At 44.2% G+C, this 25,422-nt stretch overlaps 1 long non-coding RNA gene across 2 annotated transcripts; it reads left to right on the top strand.

Moving 5' to 3' along the window:
* The first annotated feature begins 1,302 nt into the window (after positions 1 to 1,302).
* On the top strand, positions 1,303 to 25,366 carry LOC123612245 (uncharacterized). 2 transcript variants are annotated; one of them, XR_012504584.1, is made up of 4 exons: positions 1,303 to 1,771; positions 2,550 to 2,909; positions 9,535 to 9,684; positions 17,285 to 25,366. It is a non-coding gene; the product is annotated as an uncharacterized LOC123612245 (long non-coding RNA). The 2 variants fall into 2 exon arrangements; XR_012504583.1 differs by having other exon boundaries at positions 2,550 to 9,684.
* Positions 25,367 to 25,422: the final 56 nt, after the last annotated feature.

The raw sequence follows: 25,422 nt of genomic DNA, 5'->3' as shown, positions 1-25,422 counted from the left end.
CATTTGTGCACCTTGCTTACATCAAGAGGTGAGGTGAGCTGGATGCTTCCAGGTACCTCCCCCCTTGGTCTAGGAACCAAGAAGCTCAAACACGCAAGGGACTGGACTTGCCCTGCCATCTTTTTTCCCTCTTCACCACATGGTGGCTGCTTCCAGGATCACTCCTCCATCTGTTCGGCTCACTTCTTGGAGTCACTGACGCATAAATCACCGACTTAATGCTCTCCTAAATCACACGCGATGCTGTCCTCCGGAATGCGCTTTGGGTTAATGGCTGCTGCCGGGTTTATGTCCTTGCGAAACTGGTATTTACGGGAATCCATTTAGCAATTAGGCTTATCTCAGTTTGTGTGAGCTTGACAGGGAGAACGCACGGTCTGGCCGCATGCAGGGGGAAAAGTAATGGACTGCGTTTTCCAAAAGGAGATGAGTCAGATCCCTGAAAGCTGTGCAAAGCCAGGGCTGTTTGGTGCTGGTTAGAGGGAAAATGGGGACTCTTTAGGTCCACACCCATCACTGGTGTCTACAGGGGTCCATCAAGGGTGGCGTGGGCACTACTGAGGCGGTATGTCCAAAGATGGAAAATCCTTAAAAAAAAAAGAGGCGTAAGGAGATAATGTCTGGGAATCCTACGAGAGACTTCTGCATAAAAAGTGTCCTTGCGATGTCACAGAAAGTAAGCTGAGCAGCAAATTGGTTCGTAAGGTTTTTGCTTAACTTCTAGTCAAGGATGAGTCAGACCATCAGCCATGCCTGATAAGGCAGCGTTGTTTAAATACAGCCTGCGATGGATTATTCTGTGTGTCCACTTGGTCAGGCCGCAGGGTCCAGTCTGATCCAACAGTTGAAATGTCCCTGTGAAGATATTTTATGCATGTGATGAACAGCTACATGAGTAGCCTTTGCATAAAGCAGGTGACCTTCCATAATGTGGGTGAGCCTCATGTAATCAGGTAAAGAGCTCAAGAGTGAAAAAAGACTGAGGTCCCCCAAAGAGGAAGGAATTCTGCCTCAGTTTCCAGCTTGCTGCCGTGATGACACCGAACTAAAGACTGCAACATCAACTCTTACCTGAATCTCCAGGCTACTGGACTGCCCTAGGGATTTTGGACTTGCTGGCCCCCAAAATCATGTGAGCCTATCTCTATAGAGAGAGAGATGGATGGATAGATAAATGGATGGATAAGATGGATGGATGGATGGATAGATATAGATGGATAGATAGATAAGATGGATGGATAGATAGATAAGATGGATGGATAGATAGATGGGTGGGTGGGTGGGTGGGTGGGTTGACGGATGGATGGATGGATGGGTAGATGGGTAGGTGGATGGATGGATGGATGGAAGTATAGATAGCTAGATTAGATGGATGGATAGATAATATGTTGATAGATGATATAGAGATAGATAAATGATAGATTATAGATAATGACAGATGTACAGATAGATTGATAGAAATAGAGACAGATAATATAGATAAATGATAGTGTCAGATAGATGCATAGTTGATTGAAATAAAGGGGGAAACCGGATGATCAACAGTTAAATACAGATAGATGATGTAGATACAGATACACAAAGAGAGAGACGTAGAGATACAGAAATCACAGATACTCTGTATCTTTCTATCTCTGTCTCTGTCTCTGCCTCCTACTGCTTCTCTCCGTCTACGGAGCCCTAACTAGTGAATACGCCACCTGGAGAAGACAAAGCCTGGAGCAGCACAGCAGAACACAGCACCCAGGACCCCTGTGGTTCCAGGGCGAAGGTAATTCCGTGAATTCCATGAGAGGACCGCACTGTTTCCAGGAACAGCTGGCCAGCTGCGGCCTGTCAGGGCGGCGTGTCTAGACAGATTGGGTTTACTGCATCTGAGCAAAGCCAGCTCCACGTGTGCCTGGGTGTTTAGCAGCCCCATCTTGCACAATCTTCTAAATACCTGTGGTCTGTTAACTGGGAGGTCAAGTTGTTTTTTTTTCTTTTCTTTATACTGAGCAGACGCTGAGTGGGATTATCAGCCTATGACATCAGGGCTCAGATGGGTGAGAGCGTCATGAGGTCATGGAGGTTAGACCATCTGTGCAACTAAAATCCATTTTTTTTCCCAAGTTGTATTTTCGCGCACACACACACACACACACACACTGAGATGGCTTCACATTCAGGACAGCTCAGACTATTCCACCGATGCCCTTTGTACAGACATGAGGAGCGGCCCCTTCTCACCAGGCAGGGGTATCAGCAGCCCCCAAGGGCACGGCTCTGTCTAGGTGTTTCTGACGATGCTGGGCGACGGCTCCGGGCTGTTCTGGGAGCAAATGTGGCTCCATCACGCACCTCTGAGCTTGGTGGGGCAGAGGCTGTCCACGATCTACAGCCGCCACTGACTGAGTTTGTTTTTTGCTTGTTTTTCTTTTGCAGCTCTTTTTGTTTCGTTGTCAGTGGAGGTACGGGGGGATTGAACCCAGGACCTCGTGCATGCGAAGCACGCACTCCACCACTGAGCTTTACTTTACCTGACCATGGGTTTCTTTTTACTGTCCCAGGATTTTGACCAGACAGCCACACACTTCATGACTCTGCTGCCTCCATCCATGTGCCTTCCTCCAACACACACGTGTGATTCAGGAATGAAACCAGCGGACCCGCCCGTGGTGCAGCTGTCTTGTGATCGGTCCCCGATGTCTCCCCGGTGTAGACTTTCTCTCCACCGCTGTCCCTTTAACCTCAAGGCGCTTCTTGCAAACCTGACTGCCGGTCCTACGTGAACCATGCTCCATCAAACCCTGCAGGACGCCCCCGCTGCCCTGTTGCTGGATGCTTTGCAGAACAATCGAGAAACTCAGCTTGTGTACAGCCCTGCCTTCTTCTGTTTCTTTGCTCCCTCTGGAATTTTCTGAGACCATGTAAGTAGATACGGATCTTTGCACACGCCTTTGACGGCGCCATTTTGACTCAGTGGTTTCTAATTTAAAAAACAGAACCAACTCTGTGCCCTCAACCATTAACACTCTTTTGCCTTCTGTTTCGCAGAATCAGTTTTGAATGACGTTTTATTTCCAGGTGCTATTTTTAACAACAGACTTTGTGTCTTAGAGCAGGTTTAAGTTCACAGTAAAAATGAGTAGAAAGGACAGAGAGTTCCCATATCCTCCCTACGCCCCCGCAAAGCCTTCTCCACAATCAGCGTCTCTCACTGGCACACACATTAGTAGAATTAAAATAGATGAGCCTACATTGAAACAGTATCGCCTTAACTCTGTTGTTTACATTGAGTTCCCTCTTGGTGTTGGACATTCTGTGAGTTTGTGCAAATGCCGTTAATGACACGTATCCATCACTAGCACATCGTAGAAAGCTGAGTGTGCCCCAGCAGTTCCCCCCTCGTGGGTGGGAGCTCTGGAGAAACACTTGCACGTGTGTCCACGTATAAGCATGCTCTCAGGAGTAATCTCTCCAGTACTCAAACTAGCAGACAACCCACGTGTTTGCTGGCAGGAGAATGGATATACACTGGGTGCGATCATTGCTCAAGGGAATATTGTACAAAAGTGAGGCAAATAAACTAACCCTACAAACAACACCATCATGAATTTTAGAGATACACTGCTGAGAGAGAAAATGTACAGTGCACCACACTGCTCACATTCCTTTGGCCATATTATCAGTGAACAAAGCAAGCAGAACAGAACAGTAATATGTTATTGAGGGATACAGACATCTTTGGCAAAAGTATTACTGTTTTCTTATGACACATAAAATTTGGGAAAATACTTAACCCTCGTGGGGATGGTTCACGAGGCGTGTTGGAAGAAAGGGAAGCCCAGAGGGTAATAACAGTCTGGAAACGTTCTTGACTTTTGAAGCAGGTGGTGGATTCATGTTTGTTTTGTTCATCTCTGTAGATTCGTCACCTTCATATCACTGCATGTCTCCTTGTAAAGATCGCCAACATTTCATATAAAAATTAAGTTAGTTTTAGGTGCAGTAAGTTATTCCTGGGTGGCTTCCCACCCCATAGTCATTCCCCATCCTTGAAAGAATCTTTTTAACTCAAGAGTGGGTTCTCTAGGACCGTTTTGTGCTGCTGTTACCAACCTTTGGGCTGTTATAACAAAGTACCATAAACTGTGTGGTTTATAAATAACAGACATTTATTTTTCACAGTTCTGGAGGCTGGAATTCCAAGATCAAAGTGCTGGAGGAGAGGGTATAGCACAAACGGTAGAGTGAATGCTTAGCATGCACGAGGCCCTGGGTTCAATTCCCAGTACCTCCATAAAAATAAAAATAAAGATCAAAGTGCTGGCAGATCTGGTGTCTGCTGAGAGCCGTCTCGCTGGTTCATACGTGAACGTTCTCCCACTGTGTCCTCACATGGAGGAAGGGGAGAGGGGGCTCTCTGGGGACACTTTTATAAGGACACCAGTTCCATTCACGAGAACGCCACCCTCATGACCTCATCACCTCCCATGGTCCTCATCTCCAAATATCAAAACCTTGGTGATTAGGGCTCTAACATATGGATTCTGGGGGGACACAAACATGCAGCTCGTAACACTGTATATATAAGATTTGTTGCAGGGAGTTAACTCGTGAGTTATGGAAACTGAAATAAGTCCCACAATCTGCAGTTGGCAAGCTGGAGGCTCAGAAGAGTGGATGGTGTCAGCTCCACTCTGAGTCTGAAGGCAGGCAAAGACACATGTCCCAGTTTGAAGACAGTCAGACAGACAGAAGTTCCTTCTTATCTGTGGGACACTAAGTCTTTTTGTTCTATTCGGGCCTTCAACTGATGAGATGAGTCCCACCCACATTGGAGAGCGCCCTCTCCTTTACTCAGTCTGTCCATTCCAATGCTAATCTCATCCAGAAACACCCTCCCAGACACACCCAGAATCATGTTTGACCAAATATCAGAGCACCCTGTGAGCCAGTCAAGTTGACATATAAAATTAACCCTCATAATATCTATGTATATATGTGGGTGTGTGCATCTTACGATGCATTAAGCACTGGGCTGGCACAGGATAAAGAATATTATAATTTTTGCTGGGAAAATAAAACTGCACTGGAATAATAATTTAGAGTCATCCTGAAATATCATTTGCTATGTCCAAATACAAATTCAGGGAAGGATCTGAAAAAAATAAAATAGACAATGTAGCCAGTTGGCCACATGTAGAGAATGCAGACAGCCATGATGCCTCAGAAGAACTCCAGTAACTCCATAACTTTTCCGTGTCTTCTGTGCTCCTCACGGCTGAAGGAAAGACACCAACCGGTCACCCTGTTGTGGCCATGGTGTTTGGAGCTGCTGGCGGCTGGCAGCCTTGCAGCTGTGAGATCTGTGCGACGCTGGTTTCTCCCTCACATCCCTCTCTAGAAAATCTGTGTTCCCGGTTCATGTAAAGAATGCAGGGCAGTGTACTACACATATTTCAGGTGTGCAATTTGAACAGGAATCATACCATAATAAAGGTTAAAAAAAAAAAAGAAGAAGAAGAATGCAGAGCAGATCTGAGCTCAGCTTAATTTCAAAAAGGCAAAGGCAACTGTCCTCAGCAAGAATGAATGACTCACTTCTTTAACCATCAGAAACGAAACGTCCAGCTTCACAATTAGATCCCACCAGCTGAACGTGGAGGAGGATGTGTGCTCCTTTTGTTTCAAAAAGGCACTGTTGCAACCATTTCCTTGCACCCCCACGCCTGCAACTCCTCACCCAGGCGTTCTTTTCACTTTGGACGGTGGACGGTTTGTAAGTGTGTCTAAAGAAATAGGAACAACCAGATAACCTGTATTTGCAGAGGATGCTAGAAATGGTGATCACAACCAATTAGGACAAAAGGGAGAGGTTGCCAAGAATCTTTGGTTGATAAACAAGCACAAACATTGTGACAGTCTGTAACATATGCCTTAGGACTGTATCTGTTTAGAAGAAGCTAGCTTCACCGTGACTAATGTTTCAAACCACAGCAGAACTTGTCTCTGGCGAGGTTAATGGAACAGAATAGAGAGCCCAGAAATGAACTCACCCAGGTATCTTATCAGCCAGAATTCCACCCAGCAAGCAAACAGGGCATTCCTCATTGTCTGGAGAACATCAGTATGCACATTTCCCACTGATGAGCACCTAATTAGAGCTAATGAAGTGCTCTCCTTGTAAGCAATCCTGTTGTGAGATAGACCATCGGATGACTCAACACAGCTGTCTCATTTTAGGCAACCCACGTTTAATTTCTCTCGTGGCATTTCACACTTAAGCCTTGGCAGAGAAGATTCAGGACCAGAGTCAAATTTTAAACAAAATTTGATGGACGCCTTTTGGGCTCTTTGAGCATTAGAGTTGGAGATAACAAACTCAGTTCTCTCAGCCTGCAAGACCTTTCGGTAGCCAATCGAGTTCCAAGGAAGATTTGGCCCCAAAGTTTAAGAAGATGGCAACTCATTCATCCATTAATATTCATGAGTATTAATAGAGTGGTCTTAGTGGTGACATGTCTCCTAAAAGAGAGATAATTTCTTGAGTTTGATTACGCTCTGCCTTTTCTAAACTCACATTTTTCCGGGAGACATAGTGTTTATCGCTGCTGCCAAAAATAGCGGAACATCGTGGTGGATGGCGGGGAGCACGCCTGGTCCAAGGGAGTTACGAGCAGTTTAACAAGCACTTGTGTGTAGAAGTCTGAGCGTCTGTTGGGTCCTTCCTGTACTTTCTGCCTCATCTTCCACTCTCTCTTAGATGGAGATACATATTGCCAGGTCACACTGAGAAGGACAACGAACGTTTCTGGTTTCCATTTTCTCCACAGTGCTTTTTATATGGAGCCCCCCATGCCCTTGCAGTGCACTGTGCATGTTTTTCTATCCCAGTGCCCTGAGACGAAAGGATTCCTTTCCTCCCAACTACGAGGACAGCGTCTTCTTCGCGGTAAGGACCAAAGCTGTTTCTCTCGTGTGGATAAAGCCTGATACAGTTTTACTGCTTTTTCAGCGACTCAATGAATGTTTCTGTTGATTCCAAATCAGTGAAATTCCTGGTAAGCGTGGACAGATGCGTCACCACAGGTAAATGCTTTCAACGTCCACTGTAGTTGATGCTGAAACGTAAACAGATTCTGTAGCGCCTACATTTACCCCAGCTTCAGCCATGCCAGCTGCAGCCTAGCTTCCCACAAATACAAAAAAAAGGGGGTGGGGAAGACAGCAAGAATCCTAAATGTCTAAACCCGAACATCTTGCTTGTCCTTACAGCCTGACTACCCAAGATGTCAGTAGGTGATTTGACTTCCATTCAGTCCTGGTGAGGTGGGTCGCAAGGAACAGCATCGACCTACTGCTTATAAAATCAAGAGGGGCTTCCCAAGATGGGAGTGGGGGTCACAAAAACAGTGAGAAGTGCCCCCCCCCAAATCACGGATGCTCCAGAGTTCTCATCCAGGGGACACGTCTGCAGTTGCTTTCTCTAAACCATCCCTTAAGATTCCTTCCAGCCTCATGCTTCCATCTCCATCGGAATAATGAGCTGGAATAATGAGCTGGAACAGAAAGCTGAACCCTCTCCCTCCAGAGCCTCCCAGCGCTGCGTGCTCACACAAGCTCAGAGGCATGTAAACAAGACAGTCAACATCCTAAAATCTGCTGCCAAGCCTAAGAGATAAATCATCCTCCAACGGAGCCCACATGCGCTCATCGGCCAATTAAACTTTATCTTGCATTTCTTCCGCCGCCAGATGGGTTTTGGTAGCAATGAAGGATGAGGTCCTCCAGGGGTCGTTCTTGGGAGGGGACTTCGAGAGTGTTCTCGAGGCTGAGAGCAGAGGGGGGACCATCTCGGGCTTGGAATTGAGATGGAGAGGAGTGCTGTTGGAACAGGACATTCTTTGGGAGGGGGGCCATGATGGATTTCAACGCTTAGATGAACAGACTTTCTACCGGAACAGACTCCCTTGGGTTTTACCAGGTAGATGGGGATGCCTCGCTCGTCTGTCTCTGTTTCTCATCCATCACGTCTCACCTGCCCCAGCCTGCCCCCATGACTCCACTATAATGGTGCCGGCGGAGGGTCCTCTTACTGAAACATCTGTAAATACAACGTACCTTTTCCAGTGCTCTTCTTCCTGATCTTACAGCAGCCACAGGTGCTTCTTGAAACACCCATACTGCTTGCTTTCATCATGGTTATGGGCTGAACCTTGCCCCTCCGAAATCCACATGTTGACGTCCTCAACCCCAAGACTTCAGAATGTCACTGTATTTTGTAGATAGAGTCTGGATATTTGGCTCATCTGGGTACATGTGGGATAAACAAAGTGTTTCTTGTAACTAACCCGACACTTGGGCTCAAAGGTCAACAGAGGCTCCGTGAAACATTTGCAAAGTTGGGGGGTTGGGGAGGGGGGAACTTGGGGTTGGACTTCCTTTGGCCATCCATTTCAATTCTCTGATTCCATTTTCTGCCTATTACCAAATCCACTGGTTTTTTTTTTTTTTTTTTTTCAGTCTTCCTCCTTTTTTAACTTGGGTGAGTTTTTGTGAGACTTACCAATGAAATCCACCTGGAAGCTGCCCTTCTGTTAGAATAATGACCGTACCTTTGAACACTCCTCATCACTCTGCTTTGCTCCATTTCTCTGTGCCTCATTTCCCTGCACGGAAGACGCATCCTTGCCCTCAGTCTTCTTTTTCCATTTCTCCCCAAATGGGCTGATTCACAGTGTGTCCCTCCAAAATGACTTCATTATCACATCTGTCAGGAGAACCTTCAATACAAATCTGCCGTCCAAACCATCTTTCGTAAACACAGCCCTGCATGTATAAATGATTATTTGCCAGGAGTCATGTGATGGATGATGAAAAGAGAATTTTTTAAAAAGTGGAACAAACCCATTAATTTCATTCACAACTTGGATCCTTTTCAGAAGGGAAGATAATGGAGTGTTCCATGACAGAAATGGGGTATAAAACTCTGTATGATGAAAAACGCATATTCCTAAACATGGATCTCCTAAACGTAGAAGAATGTGTGGCAAAATATAAACAGTTCATCATTTGGCTGTGACTTCATGAGTAAATGAATTTTTTTTTTAAAAAAGAGTAGCTTTTGCAAGATACAATTCACACACCAAAAAATTCACCCATCGAAAGTGTATAAATCAGTGTTTTTTTTAATATATTCACAGAGCTGCCAAACTACTATTCCAGTCAACGTTAGGACATTTTCAACACCCTAAGAAGAAGTCCATTAATTGTCACCGCCCTGCCTCCCCGAACGCTCCCAGCCCCTGGCAACCGCCAGTTTACATTCTGTCTCGGTGGACTCGTGTGACGTGGGCTGTAATGTGTGTTTTGCTTTTCCAAGTAGTCTACAATGTGGACATATTCCTTTCATGATCATTAAAAAAAAAAAAAGCATTAAGGTTTCCTTCCTTCAACTTTTTAGTCTTAGTCTCATTTTCTGAGTAATGCTGACACGGTTGCCTTTAAATTGGAAGAGGTTGACCCTTCCCGAACTTTGATTTCATGCAGGTCTGTGTCCAGTAGGTGACTTGGGCTGCCCTTGACTGCGGCTCCTGGAAGCATTTGCTCACACAGCTAGATCCCCAGTCCTCTGGACAACTGTACAAGTAGCGGCAGAAAAAATAGCGGCTCACACTCACAGCTGCCTTCATTAGCAGGGTAGGTATTGGGCGAGCTGCTTCTGGTCATTTCAGCTGGGGTCCCAAGACTAGTGAGAGAACCCGTAGACAAGAGCACAAAAAAGAGAAGAGAAAACCAGTTCTCAAGACATCATAGACAAGAGCACGCTTACAGAATATAACTAATGTCGCAGGTCTTGGTCATTGATGAAGGTTGAGCTAGTTGATGAATAATGCAAGGTTAAAGGTTATAGAGAATTTGGACCACAAATAGCTAATGTTGGTGAGGATGTGGAGAAACGGGAACCCTTGTACACTGTTGGTGGGAATGTCAATTTGGTGCAGTCACTATGGAGGACAGTGTGGAGGTTCCTCCAAAAATTAAAAATAGAACTACCATAGGATCTAGCAATTCCACTCTTGGGCATGTATCCAAAAAAGAGAAAAAAAAAGGAAACTAATTTGGAAATATGCATGCACCCCAGTGTTCATAGCAGCATTATTTACAATAGCCAAGACATGGAAATAACCTAAATGTCCATCGACAAATGACTGGATAAAGATGTGGTATAGATAGACAGTGGAATACTACTCACCCATGAAAAAGAACGAAATAGTGCCACTGGCAGCGACATGGGTGGACCTGCAGATGATCATACTAAGTGAAGTAAGTCAGACAGACAAAGGCAAATATCATATAATGCCACTTTTATGTGGAATCTAAAAAATAATACAAATGAACAATATAAGAAAACAGAAACAGACTCACAAATATAGAGAACAAACTAGTGGTGACCAGTAGGGAGAGCGAAGGGGGCAGGGGATTAAGAGGTACAAACTACTGTGTATAAAATGAAGACGCTACAAGGATATATTGTACAATTTTGGAATACAGCCAGTATTTTATAATAACTATAAACAGAGTATAACCTTTAACAATTGTGAATCACTATGCTGGGCACCTGAAACTTATATAATATTGTGCATCAAGTACCCTTTAATGTTTTTGAAAAAGGTTATAAGAATTTGAGGGACAGAAATATAAAGAAACCAATGAAATGATTCCAAGGACTGTTGAAGTGCAATGTCAGCTAATCTGAATAATTTGCATATCAGTGTCTCCTTCATAAATATTAGAAACATGTAAGAGAGAGACCTCCATCTATTAGCTTTGCAACAAAGTTTTTAAAATTTTCCAGGGGAAAGTAATTAGGTTTGCTCATTTATTTATTTTTTGATGGCAGCACTGGGGATTGAACCCAAGACCTCGTGCAAGCTAGGCACACACTCTACCGCTGAGCTATAACCTCCCCCTTGCAACAACTTCTGAATTTATAATAACTTAAATATTGAAAATTTAAAAATGTTTAAAGCAGGAGAAAAATAAAAAGACAAAGAAAATGTGTCCACTTAGGGTCTGTCTCATTTTCTGCTCTTAAGTGATACAATCGTGGTCGTGTGTCTCTCATTGGAAGGCACTTTGGAGATGATCTGATCCACGGGAGGAAATTAAGAACCAGAAACACTGTGGGTCTTTTTTTTTTTAAGGTCACATGATTGGTAGAAAAATCAATTCTTCCTTGGTTGCTAGCTTTGGGGCACAAGTCTGCAGTTGCCTGATGCCAGAAAGACTGGGGATAGTGTTTATGCAACTTAGATGCTGAGAGCTTGAATGTTTTTATTTTCCTTTTGGTTTACATTTTATTTTTGAATATTGGAGTTTAGAATTTATGACTAGTTGGGATGGGCAACGTGGGAGCAGACCCCATCCTCTGTTTCAGGCAGATGGCAGGGAAGAGTGGGCATGGAGAAAATAGAAATGTTAAAATGTGTTCCCAAAGATGTGAAGCAACAGCTGATTCTGAACAACAAAGACCCTGTGGAAATATAACCCCTCACAGATTAGAGGTTGTCCACTGCAGGGGGAAACCACAAGACAATATTAAAATCATAATGAACAGTATCTTGCATTACATCTGTCTCATTGCTAAAACTTGAAGGTAACTTGCATTTTCGAGAAATGCATCACTGTGTAACTTTCCACTGATGGATAAGGTTCCCCAGTTGCCACCAGGTTCGTGATTCTCAAAGTGCGTTTGTTTATCTAGTCCCAGGTCCCTCAAACGCTGCGATTCCATGAGCAAACATTATTAACCAGCCCTATTAAAGCTCTGTGGTCATCCAGTCTGAGTTTGTCTAAGTGCTTTATAAACATCCTGTTTGAAAGGAGAGCTGTTTGGCTCAGAATGTTTACAGTGCATCCCATCACGGGAGAAATTCATCTGCAATGTAACTTGTATACTGTTTTCTGGGGAAGATGGGCGGTTCTGAGACTGTTTGAAGACCTGCACATTGGTTTTCCAAAAAAAAAAAAAAGAGCATTTCCACCCTGCCAGGAGAAGGATTCCTAGCAGATCCAAGCAAAACAAAAGAAAACAAAACTTTACACGTGTGTACAGAGGGCCTGGATTTCTAGAACAAATGCGCTGGCTGCGCCATCAAGGCATTGAAGAGGGTCACTGAAAGAATCTTTGCAAAGTGGACAAACTTTACAGGAATTCCGTGATGACCAAGTGTTCATCTTTAGGGCATTGGAGTCTCTATGTTGAAACATTTGTGCATTGATGTCTGTTTTTCCAGTGCAAAGTCATGCTCATTGTAAACGAGCAACCCGCCTTCTCTTATCTTTCACTCTCCAGCCAAAGTGAAGTAGTCCCTATGAGAACCTTGCAAAATAACCCGCACATAACTTGATCATCGCTCATGTCACAGTGACATCTGATTTCCACTCACTATCCTTTACCCATGCCCTCTAGTCCATGAAGTAGTGTTCAAAAGCACACGTGTTGTTGTACTCACGTTTGTGCTGTGAGCTAATGCACGCTGAAATATATTCAGGTATCATTTCCTACCCCGTGAGTCCTGCCACGTTCGGAGCTCACAACCCACACATTCCATGAATTCTGAAGTTCCAGGAGATGGGTGGACACCTGTTAACCTGTTGGGAAGAATGGCACCATTTCTCTGCTTCATCTCTTGAATTATTTTGTTTGAGTCACCTTCAAGATGGTGTGAAAGCTGGGACTGCTTGAGAAAAATGTTTCTGATATATATAGATATAGATATAGATATAGATATAGATATAGATATAGATATATTTGTTGAAATAACCCAAAGGACTAGGTTAAACCAGAAAGAACTGTATGAGCCAGGACATCACTCTGAGCTCAGAGAAGTGAAGACACAGCCAATTTGAAGGTGAGTTTAAAAGTCACAGAGCAAAGACTGAGACATTTCCAAACGGTCGAATCAAAAACCCTGAAGGAGTATTTTGGAAAGGCAGGGCTGAGTCATATTTGAGGAAACAATTGTTGCTCATTTGAGAAGATCCACGAAAGACTTTCATTCTCTGATTCAGACGTCATGGTATGGAAGAGGAAACACAGCACCAAACACTTAGAAGGAAAATGGTGGACATTCAGAAACAATGAGGAAAGCTTAAAATAGCCAGGCGGCCTCCAAGCACCCGGAGAGACGCAGAGCAGGCGTCTCTGCAGCCTCGGGATGGCCGCAAACTGGGAGAGAGTCTTGAAAGCATAAAAGAGAAACTGCTGCCTGCGGAAACCTCTGCGCTGACTTGAGTCTTTCCCGAGTGCGAAGGGAATAAACATAATTCTGCCAAGCCAGAGGGGTTCCCTCTTGTTGACCCTCACTGTTGTTACTTTGAAAGGACACTCGCAGGAAGAAAGATGCTGAAGTCAGATAAAGGAAGAGGATGCAAGACTCATTGTGAGAAAAGACGTGAAATCACCAGAGTGAAAACCGAATCTGACACTCACCATGTAACACCCGTTCCCTGCCGCCTCCACCACCACCAATAATCAAATTATGCCTCTGAGGGCATACAAGCAAGGTGGGACCAGAAGTAGGGCTGATACAACTTGCAGAATAAAAACTGGAATTGTCACAGTTAAAACACATTGCTTCTTTGGGAAGATAGTAAACACGTTAACTTTATTATTTTTCTGCTGATGTTATGAGGCACGTTAGAGTTCATCAGTAAAATAATGACTGAGAAGACAACTTTCTCTTAAATATACGGAAGTTTTTTGTTTTTTGGTTGTTGTTTTTTTTTAGCTATCAGAGAAGAGAAAAAAAATATGGAAGTGAAGAAAGGAACTGGTTCACAGAAAATACAAAAAAAGCACACAAAAAGAAATTTAGAAATATTGTCAACTGTAATAAATGGACTGAAAATATCTGTTAATAGACATGAACTCACAGATTGGGTTGAAAAGAAATCTGAGATCTTGCTATTTGTAAAACTCTGAAACCAACAACCAAGAAAGGCTCAGATAAAGATATAAAAGCACTAAAATAGGTGAATCAGTATGAAGAGAAACTTTCTGGAGCCCTGTTCAAATCAAGCAAAAAAGACTTAAGGGAATTAAAAAGGAAAAAAAAAAAAAAGGAGAGAAACAGGGATGAAAAAGGCTACTATGACATGATAAAAATTCTTTCACCAAAAAGTTATAAAAATACTAAAGTTCTTTGCACCTAGTAACAAAGCATTTAAATTTGCGAGCAAGATTTGGGAGAACTGTAAGAATAAACTGTCCAACCCGCAACCCAGATCTTTGCTTAGAGAGAATCCTGCTTTCCAGGGAAAGAGAGACATACCCTTGTATTTCTGAGGTTTGTTTTTTTTTTTTTTAACAGCTGAACTTAACTTACTTTCTCCTTTTTCCTCCCTGAATGAACCTCTTTCATGATCTGCAGAAGAATCCGCAGTAAAAGCAGTGGTGTCTCCTTTCAAACGTGTGTGCTTTCAGTGTGCTCTGTGCCTGGGCAGAAGGACAAAACCAAGTCTCATTAGTGTAAAAATTAATGTCTTGAGATACAGTATAAACCGAATAAAATTCGTCTTTATTTTTCCTTAATTGGCCTTTTGACCACTCCATGGAATCCCAAAGCCCTAATACACTGTGCAGGGTCTGTGGTAGGAGTCGAGGGGAGCGTGGGACTCCTCCAAGCTCAGTCTCACGCGTTGAAATTCTGATACCTGGCCGCCCTACAACATGTGTGATTCATTAAGAAGGATTTTTGCAAGAGTCTGAATAAACTTGGAGACGGAGGCTTTCTGTCATCCATGTATTTTCACGGAACCAGGGGACGTGGTCTCGGGGATGACGGCCAGAACGCGGCCAGTTGGGAAGAAAAGGTTGCATCAATTAAAATCTTTCACCCGCCAGCCACTTTGAAAATGAAAGTTACACGAGGAAAATAAACATCCAGCCCAAATCAAAACCAGACGCCTGCAGCTCTGAGGATCCCTCTGCGTTGAGTTTCCACTCGAGCTTATTTTGCATTCCTTCTAAAATGGATGCGCCTTCTGGAAGTTACTTTGCGAGGCAAGATCTCGCATTTGTTTGGGACAACATGGTTAGATAGACAAACAGATTCCCCGGTTCTGACTCAGCAAAGGGAGATGGAACTCTGTTGTACACACGGGGACACGTCTGGAACAAATCAGATACATTCACTTGTTTCTAAGTACCAAACCCGGCAGTAGCTTAAAAGTAACTTGTGTATTTCCCCCTCCCCCTGCCCACCCATCCTTCACTGTTGAGGACGGTTGCACCCTCTGCAAATCTTTCATCCAGTCAACACGACCTTGAGTTTTAGGCATTTGATACTTTTTTGAGACACAGCACATCATGTATTTCTGGTTTTCTAAAAAATGGCTTCGTGGACACACAGAACTGCACCGACTCTGAAATCCACCAGGAGAACTTGGAAGCCGTGAAGGACTTCTCATGCTCGCTTGGCTTTGACTGAAGCTTCTGGGTGTGATTCTGTGCACAACATTTTCCTGAAAACCGAGTTACATAAGGGCATTCTGAAAGGGAGCAGGGCTCTGTGGAGTCCTCGCTGGTACAAATCCTTTCGGTGTCCTCCATTTCTTGTTAGCAGGGCATGGACTTCAGTCAGCCTCCTGGACCTTCCCTGAGTTCTGAAGGACAGAGTCAAAACAGTAGCTAGTCAGGGAAGGGAGGCGGGAAATGCAGAAAACAAGGAAAGAACAGTCAAGAAACAAGAGGGCAGCCTTGGGGGAGGGTCCTGCTTCCCCCTCAAGGCACATCCAGAACAGTGTCTCAGTTCTGCAGGAACTGAGGCCCCCGCCCAGGTGGAGGACGGTGCCTTCAGGCTGAGCCCAGGATTCCTGGAGCCCCGTCCTGGTGCCTCCCCACCGGCCCATCAGAAGACAGTCACACCCCTGCAGCCCCCACCCCACATTTTGCGTATTAAAAACTTCTCCCTGAAAACCACGGGGAGGTCAGGTTTTTCAAGCACAAGCCACCCATTCTCCTTGCTCAGCCCTGCAATAAATTTTTCTCTGCTCCAAACTCTGACATTTCCGTTTGCTTGACCTCCCTGTGCGTTGGGCACACAAACTTTTGCTCGGTAACACTTCCACGGTTTCTGGAGACAGTGGGAGATCCCTGAATGTGTTGTAACCAGACAGAATCAGACTCAGCTCTGTGCTTTCATGCTGAGCCATTTGCATTCGACCTGTCTCACCTGGAAGAGTGAGAAATAGAAAGAGAACAGAGAGGGAAACATGGTGGGGTTTCCACAAGAAAGCAGAAGGTGTAAATCCCCCGCCTCCAGCTTTAATCTAAAGAATCATTTTCTCCTTCCGTTCCTGCCAGAAGGGTCACAGATACCCTCATTGTCAAATGGTCATCATGCAAGTAATTGCCTTACGCTCACAACTTTTCTTAGCTCTAAAAAAAAAAAAAAAAAAAAAAAAGTCGCATGCTTAGCATGCATGAGGTCCTGGGCGCCATCCCCAGTACCTCCACCACCAACAACAAAAAGTTGACATGTGATTTATAAGAAGTTTTCTGTTAAAAACAAAGTCCGTCCCTCACATGAGGCATGCACCCCCCTGCCCCGCCCCAGCTACCATGTTTTAGCGTGGATTGATGGAAAAGGCAGTTGTCTGCAGAATAGAACTTGTTTTAGTGGCATTTCTTTGACTTTTTTCCCCTCTTTTTGTAAAAATCTATTGCCTGGGGTGGCCTTCTTCATGACAATAAAAATTAAATAAAAATAAAAAATAAATCTTTGAAGGATACTACGCAGTAGCAAACCAAAGGGGCAGATGCTAAGTGAATGGACGCGTGAGAGAGTGGACTTCGTCTCGTCTCCGGAGAGACATCCAGTTGAGCCACAGAACCTTGTAAATAAGGCACATGTCGTGGTTGGTTATGCTGCAAAACTCTGATCCCCTGTATTGGTTTCGCCTCATGTGAACTTACCAGTGGTTTTTCAACATTCATGAAGACCTTAAAAAAAAAAAATCGCATTGAAAGGAAACAATGATGAAACATGAAGTAAACTTGAAGCCAAAGAATTTGTCTCAACAGCTCCAGCAGACTTTACCGGAAGAAATCCGTGGACCTAATGTTAAAAAAAAAAGGGGGGGGTGGGGATGTTACTTCATATTCCCAGATTCCGCATTACTTTGTGGTGGTTCTTTCAAGAGATCTAAGATGATTTCATTTTCATCCTTTTTTTCCCTCTTGTACTTTTTACGTTTTTTGATGCATTGTTTTGCTCTGTTTTGTTTATAGAAACTTAGACATTTGCTCGATCTGTGGCCAGCGACCCTGATCTTCCCCCGAAATGTGGCCAAGGGCTCGGCACCACCTGGATGATGATGTTTCAATCCTGGTTACTGACTGTGAGTGTCTAGCAATCCCTCTATAAATGCTATTTCCAATACCATGCAGTTAAACACACCAGCATACACCAAAAACACAAAATAAATTCCGTGAGAGCCTCTCCAAACACACTGACCTCTGCGAGGCCGTCTGATCTCATGTTCAGCTCCGATGCTGAGAAAACCAGAACGAAACTGAAGACCCGTGTTCCTGCTGAGAACCACAGCCACAAAAGAGAGGAGGAAGTCATGGAATTGGGGACGATGGCTTTGCAGCTGTCTGGTTGTGATCTGGAGCTCAGGGGAAATCTGATGCCGTGTTTGTTGTGTGTGTATATATATTCACGTAGCGTATCACGGGTGGCACATTTTGAGCCCACGGTGAAATTAACACAAGACTAGTGATGCCATTAATTTAGACATTCTCTTGCTGTGCCTAATTTATAAATTAAACTTTATCGTAGGTGTATATGCATCCATATATAGGGTTTGGTACTATTCATGGTTATAGGCATCTTGAAATGTGTGCTCCAAGGATAAGGAGGGACCACAGAATTAAAGTGATGTATTAGAAGTCAAGGAACACCTGGAGCTATCAGAAGGTGGAAGATGCCTGGAAGGACCCACGTATAGAGCCTCTGAATGGAGTGTCGTCCAGCTCACACTTTGATCTTGGGTGTCTGGACTTCAGGAATGTGAAAGGATGCATTTTCTGTTGTTTTTCCACCCAGACGGTGGTACTTTTATATGACAGCCTTAGGAAAGTCATACAGACAGGAAAGTGAATAAGATTTCTTAACCATTGAATGCAGGACACACAAGAGAAGAATAAATACTGACTCCAAAGGTTTGGGCAGAGATGGAGAGGGTTACAGAGAAGGTCAAGTGTCCAGCACTGGGCTTGCCGAACAAAATGCCCATGAACTCGGATGTTAATCACTTATCCACGAAGCATCAAAGTGCAGGTGCTGAGGAGCCAGTTGGATAATGTGAGTCTGGAGCAAAGATACTGATGTAAATTTGAGGGTTGTTGGCAGATGAAAGTATATAAAGATGGAAGGTGCATTGGCCACCCAAGGAATAACAAAGATATTTACATTTTGTAAATTGCTACAGCACACAACTATCCTATTTTGGAAAACGCTCAGGCGCAACTCTGGGACCACACTTTCCCTCCTTTGCTATTCCTTGCATGACCGATACACCAGAAATGCGCACAACGTTGTAAATCAACCGTAATTCCATTTTCTAAAAAAAGAAATACGTATTTGCTCTTCCCCGGGTCCTGGTATAGAGCTGCTGAAACCCTTGGAATTTCCTGTGAGGGCAACCAGAATGGTGTCTTTTGTTATGTCAATGAGGTGACCTTTGGGAAGCACCTAAGGATGGGGGCTGGTTGCTGGGGGAACCAACCACGTACTGAAGGAAAGGGCAGTCCCTTTTTTCAGCACTCTGATCACAGGTTCCAGCAGAATGCTTGGCTTAGGGTTTATATTAGCCACTGCTGGGTAATAAGTCATCACACGCTCAAAAGCCTTAAAACAAACAAACAAACAAAAACCACACGTTTACTATCTCATGGCTTCTGTGGGTCAGGAATGTGGGCACAGCTTAACCGGGTCCTCTGATGAGGCTTTCACAGAGCCAGAAGCAAGTGCGCCCAGGGCTGGGGGCTCATCTGAAGGACTTCCCACTAGGGAAGGATCCGCCTCCAAGCTCATGCATGCAGCTGTTGGCAGGATTCACTTCCTTAAGGGTTGTTGGACTGACGACCTACTTTCCTGGCTGGCTATCTGTCGTTCCCTGCCATGTGGACGTCCCCGTAGGGCAGCTCTCAAAGTCAACAGGTTTCATCAAAGCCAACGGCAGTGGGCATCCATACAGAGAATCTGCTTGTAAGACGGAAGCCACTGTCTTAACGTCATTTGATCACCGAAGTGACATCTCATCACCTCTGTCCTATTCTCTTGGTTAGAAGCAAAATACAGGTCCCACTCACGTGCAGGGGGAGCAGATTATCCAGAGACTTGACTCTCCAGAGAAGAGCATGATTGGAACCATTTAGAGCCTGACTCCCACCTGGAGGAGCCATAATACATGTTTCTTGGGAGAAAAATAATAATCGTTGCTGGATGCAGAGCAAACAGAGAACCCAGCCTTTTGAGCGGGTGGCCAGGGTCTGTTGTCAGCTTCTGTCCTGAGAGTGAGAGCTGGTGAGGGGACTGAACCCCCAGGACACCGGGCAGGTGGGTGGCGGGGAGGGAGACCACATTACAAATGCACACAGCACCAAGCCCTGCCTGCCCTCCGTTGTTCTGAGAACCAGTCTGCTTTGCCTTCTAATCCAGCCTGCCCCATTCCTTCATGATTTCTCAAAGGAAATTAAAAATGTGTTCGGTTTTGGAGTTGGCCTTTTGAAAGCTGTCCCGTGATTGTGCTTCCATGCACCACAACAAAAGCAGACTTTACGGGGTTTCTTTCCCAACCTTTGTTACATTTTAAACTGCTAAGAGACCCAGTAAGACATCCCCGCACCCCCTCCTGAGTGGGGCTCCCAACGCAGAAACAAACTTGAACTGTCGGAGGCACTTTAGAAGTTGTTTGTTCAGCTGAAGAAGAAACACAGCTTCAGTGAACTTCAAAAACAACAGGGCTAAAATCCTCCCGTACCCTTGGCATAAATTAATTACCCTCTATTTTCCAAGCTGCGTAGGGATAGAAGTCAACAGCAGTGCACTCTAGAAACAAAATTGTGGACTTGTCATTTGAACATAAGACCCAAGAAACGTTACCCCAAAGGGCTGAACGTTTCCAGGACCTCTCATGAGAGTTTTACTTGGATATACTGTCATTTTCTTCTTTATGTGGCTCAAAACGGATTTGCCTTTGTCTAAGGTTTGCAGAAGGACTGTTTGCATTTGGAGCCAGATCATTCTCTGCAATGGGGATTGTAAGCTGCCTGGCAGTGTCCCTGGCTTCTACACACTGGGTTCCTGCAGAATCATTCATTTGTGAAAAACCCAAAATATTCCCAGACATTGCCAAATGTCCCTTGGGGGAACAGAATCGCTATGGATTGAGAATCGCTGATAATTCGTGGAAGACAGGGAGAAAAAATTCCCCCAGACTTTAATTTTGGGTACTAAGAACCATATAACATGTCCCAGTATCACTCTGTCTGGTTAGCACCCTTGGCCTACGTCATTACCAGCACCAACATTTGCTAACAAAGCGGGTCTAGGTTTCACTGCCCTTGACTTCAGCAAGATTCAAGGTATGGTGTTTTATCTCTCCTCAAATGAGCCATAGCCGAGCGCACTTTTCCCAGCAGACCCTTTCTCTGGCATCTCCCCCAAGTCTTCAAGTGCTTGGGGTCAGTATGGGGTCTTCACCGCCCCTCAGCATCCAAGGACAGAGGCTGATGGAGACACGTAGGTCTCTGGGCTGTTTCTGATCCCACGTAACATGGAGAAGACTTTTTATGCCCATAAGCTCCTGAGTGAGCTGTTAAGCAGGCGACGGCTTCAACGGAACCATCATTAATTCATTAAACATCCGTTTTCAGACAGACCTAAAAATGGAACATTTAGGTCTTCTGTTGTGTGCAATCCTAGCCAGGTTCATAAACACAACGAAGTGTTTCTCCCTTGCTCCATAAAATTAAGGACTTTCTGGTATGTCCAATTCTGTCTACCAAACACACTGTCTTCAATTTCCATGAAATAATTTCAAGCAAAATTCGATTTTAGTGTTTTGGTTTTTTTTAATGAAGTGAAGGCGCTCAGTGAAGGAATGGACATAACAATACACCAAGAAGAATTTTTGTAATTCCGGAGGAATCAGAATTCAGCAGAGTCCGCAGTGAAGAGCCACAGAGACTCAGCGATGCGGGCAAAGACAACGCGCAACAGAAAATCACTTCTGCCAAGTCTGTCGGGAGGGTTCCAGTGACACGATACCACCTCATCGCAGGAGGAGTTCTTCAGCCCCATCCTTCAGCCCCGGGAAACGTAAGCATGACCAGAAGAGCACAGATGCAATATTCTCATTCTCCGGAAGGACCGGCGCGGGGACACGCCATAAACCACAGCATGAGACACGTAGGTCTAAGCAAGTGATGTGGTTCTCCCTGAAGACAAGACCCCACCTTTTCATAGCTGCAGAGGTAGGACTAGGCCTATGAAGTAGCTGCCTCGCATTCTTTCCAACAGCGGTGGGAGACTGGCGCCTGAGAACGAAAACTCCTTACTCCTCCAGGGACAGCAGACTCACACAAATACCTCCAAATGCAGCCCCAAATAGCACATCTTTGTGTTCTAGTCACAAGTTTTCTTAAGAGTCTCACAGCACCTTCCAGCCAGCTTACGATGCCGTGAAGGTGTTCACAGTATATAAAGGAATATGTCCAAATCCCGCCCTGGCACCTCTCCACATTTTGGGCTGGTGCTGCTTCTCAAACCCCCTCCAGGCTTTCCCTGGTTTTCCCTGGTTTTCATCCACACTCCTGTTAATTAAGATGAATTTCATGGCTGCCGTAGAAGGTCTCAAGAAATTCTTGGCCACGGTGATCAGAGCTGTTGGCAGGAAAATGAAAAGAAAACCCACACTTGATTTTGTGATTTTGCATGAAGTGGAATGATTATGTCATTTAACAGTCAAACTGAGATTGAAAGATTGAAAAGGGAGGAGGATCTTTGCATACGTTCATGGGCACAGGTGTAAACTGGGATCACGCCAGGCAAGCCAGGGCATAGGGTCACCTCACCAAGACCGGAAAAGGCAATGAAAATGTGGCGTATGTATAGATACACTGGAATACTATTTAGCGATAAAGTGGACTGAAATTCTGATACCAGCAACAACATGGATGAACCTCAAAAACATGATATTAAGTGAAAGAAACCAGACACAAAAGACCACACATTACAGGACTCCATCAGTATGAAATGTCCAGAATAGTTAAATCCAAAGAGACAGAAAAATCAGTGGTTTCCTAGCCCTGCGGAGAATGGGGGTATTTCCTTGGAGTCAGCGTGGAATTTCCTTTCAGGGTGATGAAAAAATTCTGAAACTTTGATGGTGGTGATGGTTGCACAACACGGTGAATGTATTAAATGCCACTGAATTGTTGTCTTTGATCTGTTGATTTTCAGTTATGTGAATTTCACCTGCATGAAAATAAAAAGGAAGTGTCTGCCGTGATGAGTTCAGAAACGTCAAATTCACTTTAATGTATCCAAATAACCCTCATCCACCTGGGATGTCCTGAAGAGCTCAAGCTGGGAGTCTTTGCCTCTCAGTATCAGTATGCCTCCATTGTTTCCTTTATATCTTCCGAGGGTGTCTGTGGACACCCAGAAGTGATTTTTTGCCTCATCCGGCAACATCCTACCCTTCGTGATCACACAGCAGAAGCAATCATCCCTCTGTAAATGCTGCCACTCAGGGAGACACCCGCTCCCTGCACAGAACCCCTGTTACTTTCTTTCCACCCTATTGGGCTCAAGGTCTTTGGAGATGCTGGCCCAGGAGGTCTCACAGAGCTGTGGTTCAAGACACATGTGCTCACTCATCCTGAGGTGAAACAATGAAATCCTGACGCGGAGAGGAGAAAAAAAAATCAAACTTGCATAGAATCCCTGGTAGGAGACATCACATCCCAACAATAACATCCACCAGCACCGATTTGTGAAAAATGAAATATTGGCTGTTGGAGGCTGGATGTTTTCTCTCTCACCACTTCCATTGACCATGTCGATCAGCTGAGACATCTTAGGAGCAAAACAAAAAAACAAAAAAAAGTGCAACTCAATCTTTCCACCGTGAGATGGGTGCATGTGTCATTTTGTGGCGGGTGGAGAGCCATCTAGTGTGGCAATCACAGCTTTGGCAATGCTCAGCTCCCCGCTGCTGAGTGCAGAAGATGTCACTCATTCTTCTTCCATGAAACGCGCCTCTGCAGTCAAGCTATTGGAAAGGCCAAAGTGGAAAGAACCTCTGAGCGGGTTGGCTTTGCTGTTTCCAGGGTGCCAGCCCTTGTGCGTATTGTAATTTTTTTTCTTTTTTGCAGGCATGCCTTCAGCACCCTTTGGGAAAGGGAGAGGTACACACAGCTCCCTTCCATTAGCTGCGATTCTGGATGTCCACAGAAAACACAGGTGTTCGTACAAAAGACAGAAACCATCCCAATGAAATTCAGGCAATATTTCCTCTCCAAAGAGTTCATTTTCTGAACCAAAACTTATATATATATACACACACACACACACACACATACATATACATACATACATATGTGTGTGTGTATGTATGTGTGTATATATATATATATCCGTAAAAGCATTCAATGTCAAAATACTATCAGCACTTTTGCCTCACAGAAGAGTAGAGAGAAGGGAAAACTTGTTTAAGCAACACGTGTAATCAAGGATGTGACATGGCTTGGCTGAAAGTCTTACCAGATGCCATGATGTTATGATACATGGAACACAATGTCTTGTTTTGGTTTTTTCTTAAACTACATTCATAGATTTAACATGATATATGTTAGGAATATATACACACACACACGCATACATATGTATATATAATCTCACACATGTTAGAATAATTCTGGCAATGTGCTCCTGTTGGTTTCAGGACTTGTTACAATGTGTTACTGCTCTCAAATAGCCAACAAAATTAAGATAGTCTGCAGCTGATGGGCGTTAAGGATGACATTGCTCCAGTATTTAACCAATGGCAAATGTGTGCAAAACCGTGAGTTCAAAAGACATTTCCGTCGCAAGTAAATGAGTCATCGGTATGAAAACTAAAATGTGGGGAAATATAGTCAATAGTAGTGTAATATCTTCGTATAATGACAGATGGTAACCAGATTTACCACAGTGATCATTTTGAAATGCTTAGAAATACCAGGTCAGTATTGCTGGGTACCAGGAACTCATGTTGTAGCTCAGTTATATTTCAAAAACAAACAAATATACAAACCCATAGAAGAATTAGATGAAGGCAGTCAAAAGGCACCAAAATTCCAGTTATGAGATAAGTAAGTACTAGGGATGTCATGTACAACATGATAAAGATAATAAGATGAAAGTTGTTAAGAGACTCAATCCTGTGGGTTCTCATCACAAGGAAACAATTTTTTTCCATTATTTTAATTATATATATATATATATATTTAATTATATATAGACTTCCTGTCAATAATATCAATAAAACAAGAAGGAAAAACGCTAATTGGAATATATGTTTTCTTACAAGGAAATATAAATCACTAAATTGGTTCCCCAAGAAGGGGCAGGGTTTCAGAAAGGGGAGAAGAAACAGAAAAGAGAAAAAGGATGGAAGAAGAAATTCATTTGACTTACAAAGTTTTAAGGCGAGAAAATTAGGGAGTCGTATAACGGTTGAGAGAGGCTGGGCCTTCTCTGTGGCTGTTTAGAAGTCACCTTGGTGTGACTCGCCAGTTGTTCTGCCAAAGACGAGGATGAATCGTCTCAGCGAGCAAGTCTTTTTTTCTTGAGTGTGTCTAGTATTATTTTCAGATAAGCAGACCCAGTGTACATGGCGGGGCTGCGGAACGTGCCCTTGGGAGACTGTGAGCTGGATTTCAGGAAGAGCCTAAGAAGATTCAGCATTTCCCTCAGGATACCCCCAGGAGAGCATCCACAGGCCTGGAAGCACTTAACCACCCCTTGCTTACTTGAGAAAATTCAGAAAGGATTATTGAAACAGATTGGAATGTTGAACGAAACTTATAAATGTTCCTAAGCTGTGTTCATTAACTGAAAAAGATGCTGAAACAGGACAAATGATGAGCTGGGAATGTAGCTAGGGTAGCACTCCTCCACCCCCAGAGGGGAGAGACGTTGTGAATATTTATGACAACAGAAAATGCTGGACATTGACAACCAAGAAAGTGCAAGAGAGAAGTTGTCAAAGGGAAATGTTTTAATTTTCTTGGAGGGCTGAAAAATACCAGAGGCGAGGAGGAGGAGGAGAGGGTGGAGGAGAAGAGGGAGGAGGATGGGGAGGAGAGGGGGA

Source organism: Camelus bactrianus, chromosome X, assembly GCF_048773025.1.
Source record: "Camelus bactrianus isolate YW-2024 breed Bactrian camel chromosome X, ASM4877302v1, whole genome shotgun sequence".
Classification (NCBI taxonomy): Eukaryota; Metazoa; Chordata; class Mammalia; order Artiodactyla; family Camelidae; genus Camelus; species Camelus bactrianus.
The sequence above is the reverse complement of the archived record's forward strand: the minus strand, read 5'-3'. Positions and strand labels throughout refer to the sequence as shown.